This window comes from Aethalodelphis obliquidens, unplaced genomic scaffold, assembly GCF_003676395.1.
Source record: "Aethalodelphis obliquidens isolate GAN/ISIS:26980383/991018 unplaced genomic scaffold, ASM367639v1 scaffold64, whole genome shotgun sequence".
In the NCBI taxonomy this organism is placed as follows: domain Eukaryota; kingdom Metazoa; phylum Chordata; class Mammalia; order Artiodactyla; family Delphinidae; genus Aethalodelphis; species Aethalodelphis obliquidens.
Genome location: NW_020838008.1, coordinates 4,400,902 through 4,406,014, shown reverse-complemented (window position 1 = coordinate 4,406,014; position 5,113 = coordinate 4,400,902). Strand labels below are relative to the sequence as shown.

The window sequence follows — 5,113 nt, the reverse complement described above, 5'->3', positions numbered from 1 at the left end:
TCTTTAGTGCCAGTCCCAGCTTCATATAATTGTAAGACTTTGCCATTGTGGATCTGAATTTTTAAAAATGTAAAATATGAAATGCTACAGAATTTGAGATTTGCTTATTAGATAATTTTTCATAGATATACTTGTTCATATCCACATATTTAGCCCTATATTTATAATGTCTTGAAACATTCAATTAAAAAAGGAAATTTAGGTTAAAGAGAACTATGGAGTTTACCACTGGGTAGATTAATAATTCATCTCCCTGTGAAATGGAACATTTAACACTGAGGATAATCCATGAACTGGGTAATTTGAATTTAGTTAGTTGCATTAGTGATGTTAAGAAAAAAATGTATTCATTTCCCCTAAAAACTAATGCTTATATTCTATTGTGTTTACAATCTCATTGGAAAAAGTATAGCATTCAAGGACTTTTTTGTAACAGAATTTAAGATTTTCAACTGTATGCCAATCAAACACATATTACTACTTCTAAAATACTAAATATTTTAAAGGAATTTTTATTTAACCTGTTTAAAGTATTTTATTACTAAAGTTAACAAATACTGTTTTCTGAGTCCATAATTGGATAGGAGACAAAAAGTGTTTTTCTCTTTTATGGCGTTTTAAAAAATGAAAGTTGGAATGGAATGCATTAGTAAGGCTCACAACTTACTCTGGGTTTTTAGCTATTTGTCCAGATATGGCCTATCATATCTTTATTAGTGTACCTGGTAATAATACACACCTTTATCTTTTTAAAAATTTCTTTGCACCACAGATTTGTGCTCCTTCTAAAATTTTAAGGGTTTATACTTTAGTCATGACACAGTTTGTGGAAAATCTGTGATGGGAACTGTGAAAAGCTTTGTGAAAATCACAGTTTAATATAAACATAGTCACTCATAAAAAATAAAGACAGTTCATATTGGTTCCTATATTTGTTTCTGTAAAATGAAAATGACGTCATGAAACACTTTACCTTGAATATCTTTTCTGACAAGTGAAGCTTGCTTTTAATTATCTCTGATATCATTTAGATAAGTACATATCACAGATGTCACAGATAACTTGGTAAAAATAATGAGGTCTGAATAGCATGAGACCTCATTCTAGCTTTGTGTAAATGAAATCTTTCCTGCCTGAGAGATGGAAGAAAACATTTAAGTTTATTCTGAGAAGTACCATATTTATGGATTTATTGAAACAAAAACCAGTCAAACATTTTAGTTTTTTATTTATGTTTATTTTAATTTTTTTGCTTTTCTTGGCAATTTGATAAGTATCAGCTATGATAAAAACAAGTTTCATGCAAGTTTGGGATTTTATTTTCATGGATAAAACCAGAGAATAAGATCTATATTTTACAGAATGATTGCCATTTACAGATTTATATTTTACAAAATCATTACCATTTAGGATGTGTCTATATGACAATAAATGTGCAAAAAATAAGTCTAGCTTTCATTCAATTCTAAGGATTTCTCACTTCTAAAATAATACATTTTTGGAAACCTGAAAAATGTATTTGATGTTTCAATTTTTTTTCTAGAGTATGTTACAGGCATACCTTGTTTTATTGTGCTTCACTTTATTGTACTTTGCAGATATTGTGTTTTATACTAATTGAAGGTTTGTGGCAACTCTGTGTCTAGCAAATCTATTGGCACCATTTTTCCAACAGTTTGCTCACTTCATGTCTCCATGTCACATTTTGGTAATTCTTGCAGTATTTCTAAATTTTTGTATTTGTTATGGTGATCTGTGATCAGTGATCTTTGATGTTACTATTGTAATTGTTCGGGGTGGGGTGCCACAAGCACGAACTATATCAACAAATATGTGTATTCTGACTGCTTCACCAACCAGCCATTGCCTCAACTCTCTCCCTCTCCTGGGGTCTCCCATTCCCTGAAGCACAGCAGTATTGAAATTGGGTCAATTAATAACCCTACAATGGCCTCTAAGTGTTCAAGTGAAAGGAAGGGTTGCATGTCTCTCACTTTAAATCAAAAGGTAGAAATGACTAAGCTTATTGAGGAAGGCATGTCAAAAGCCGAGACAGGCTGAAAGCTAAGCCTTTTGCTCCAAACAGTAAGCCAAGTTGTGAATGCAAAGGAAAAGTTCTTGAAGGAAATTAAAAGTGCTACTCCAGTGAACACAGGAATGATAAGAAAGTGAGATCGGCTTATTAGTGATATGGAGAAAGTTTTAGTGGTATGGCTAGAAGATTAAACAAGCCACATTCCCTTAAGCCAAGCCTAATCCAGAGCAAGGCCTTGACTCTTCAATTCAAGGCTAAGAGAGGTGAGGAAGCTGCAGAAGAAGAGTTTGAAGCCAGCAGAGTTTGGTTCATGAGGTTTAAGGGAAGAAGCCGTCTCCAGAACATGAAAGTGCAAGGTGAAGCAGCAAGTGCTGATGTAGAAGCTACAGCAAATTATACAGAAGATCCAGCTAAGAGTGTTAATGAAGGTGGCTGCACTAAACAACATCTTGTAGACAAAACAGCCTTATATTGGAATAAGATGCTATCTGGGACTTTGATAGCTAGCAAAGTCAATGCCTGGCTTCAAAGCTTCAAAGGACAGACTGACTCTATTGTTAGGGGCTAATGCAGCTGGCGACTTTAAATTGAAGCCAGTGTTCACTTACCATCCTGAAAATCCTAGGGCCTTTAAGAATGATGTTGAATCTGAATTCTGACTGTCCTCTATAAAGAACAACAAAGCCTGGATGACAGCATACATGTTGACAGCATGGTTTAATGAATATTTTAAGCCTACTCTTGAGAGACCTACCGCTCAGAAAAAAAGATTCCTTTCAAAATATCACTGCCCATTGACAATGTACCCAGTCACCCAAGAGCTCTGATGGAAATTACAATGAGATCAATGAGATTAATGTTGTTTTCATGCCCGCTAACACAACAGCCATTCTGCAGCCCATGGATCAGAGTCATTTTGACTTCATGACTTTTTATTGAAGAAATACACTTCATAAGGCTGCAGCTGCCATAGATAGTGATTCATCTGATGGATCGGGGCAGAGTCATTGAAAAGTAAAGGATTTACCATTCTAGATGCCATTAAGAACATTTGTGATTCATAGGGAGAGCTCAAAATAACAACATTAACAAGAGTTTAGAAGAAGTGTATTCCAACCCTCATGGGTGACTTTGAAGGGTTTAAGACTTCAGTGAAGGAAGTAACTGCAGATGTGGTAGACATAGCAAGAGACCTAGAATTAGAAGTGGAGTCTAATTCAGTGTGACTGAATTGCTGCAATCTCATGATAATGCTTTAAGGAATGAGGAGTTGCTTTTTATGCATGAGCAAAGAAAGTGGTTTCTTGAGATGGAGACTACTCATAAAGATGCTGCGTAGATTATTGAAATGACAACAAAGGATTTAGGATATTATATAAACTTAGTTGATAAAGCAGTGGCAGGGCTTGAGAAGACTGATTCCAATTTTGAAAGAACTGCTGTGGATAAAATGTTATCAAACAGCATTGAATGCTAGAGCGAAATCATTCGTGAATGGAAGAGTCAAATCCATGTGGCAAAGTTTCTGTTGTCTTATTTTAAGAAATTACCACGGCCACCTCAACCTTCAGTAGCCAGCACCCTGATCAGTCAGTAGCCATCTACAATGAGCCAAGACCCTCTACCAGCAAAAAGAATATGACCTGCTGAAAGCTCAGATGATGGTTAGCATTGTTTGTAATAACATATGTCTAAATTAAGGTATGCATATCATTTTTTAGATATGATTCTATTGCACACTCATAGATTACAATATAGTGTAAAACATAACTTTTAAATGCATTGGGAAACAAAAAAGTAATTTGGTGACTCACTTTATTGCGATACTTGCTTTTATGTGGTGGTCTGGAACTTAAACTGCAATATCTCTGAAGAGTGCCTGTATATAGTTACTTTATGGTTTTCTAAAATCGTCCAGTAATTATCAGCACACTTGCTGAAGGATGCTTAATAATATATCCAGTATAATAGCTGGTAGGAAACTGACTGGAATGAGCTATATAATCTATGGGTTGTCCAAACCCTTGGGACACATCTCTGTGGCATCTTTAATTATAGGTAACCATTTTATACAAAGACAGTTTATTTCTATTCTTAAACAATAACAAAAATGCCCTGGCTTGTTTTCATAATCGACTTCCATCTTTTTCTTCAAGTATATAATCCCGTTTAGAGACTAAAGGGACCATAGATTTTATGTAAAGGGATCATAGATCTTATATAGACCAGTGGTTCTCAGATGTTTGGATTACACAGACCATTAAAATTTTAAAACAATAGCAACAATCATTGAGGTGGAAGAAAACAAGACCGGACAGCTTTTCATGGAATCAAACACATTAAAAAGAGTTGAATGAATAAAGAAAATGTGGTGTATGGACATTATGCTAAGTGAAATAAGCCAGTTACCAAAAAGCAAATATGGCATGATCCCACTTACATGAGGTATCTAAAATAGTCAAATTCATAGAATCGAAGAGTGGCATGGTGGTTGCCAGAGGCTGTGGGAAGGGAGAATTAGGGAGTTACTAATCAATGCGGCATAAAGTTTCAGTCAGTAAGATGAATAAGCTATTGAGCTCTGCCTTATAACTTTATACCTATAGTCAACAATAATGACACTTAAAAATTTATGGAGAGAGTAGGTCTAATGTTGTGTTTTTATCATAATAAAATAAAATTTAAAAGAAAATACCATGATTATAACCTATTTGAAAAAGTTAACACCAAACGCTAATACTAATGATGATACAACCAGAGAATAGAGAATGATCTGGTAAATACATTTCCACTTCCAAAAAATTCCACCATATAGTTGATTGCGGTTTCTATTGTTCATGAGGTGACCTTGAACATGCTCTCCAAGGTCCTGCAGGATCTGGCCCCTGCATTGTCTCTCACTCACCTTGCTTTTTGCCCTCCAGCCTCCCTGACTTTGTTTTGGTTCCTCTAAAGTAGGAGTTTACAAAGTGAGGTAAAGAAAGACAAAGGGGGTCCCAAGATAATATTACATTGAGGTAATAAAGTATTATGATTTATTTTAATATTCATGTACAAAATTATAAAAGTGGACTTCAC

At 34.7% G+C, this 5,113-nt stretch overlaps 1 pseudogene; it reads left to right on the top strand.

Moving 5' to 3' along the window:
* The first annotated feature begins 1,947 nt into the window (after positions 1 to 1,947).
* On the top strand, positions 1,948 to 3,677 carry LOC113610669 (tigger transposable element-derived protein 1-like; annotated as a pseudogene).
* The last annotated feature ends 1,436 nt before the right edge of the window (positions 3,678 to 5,113 follow it).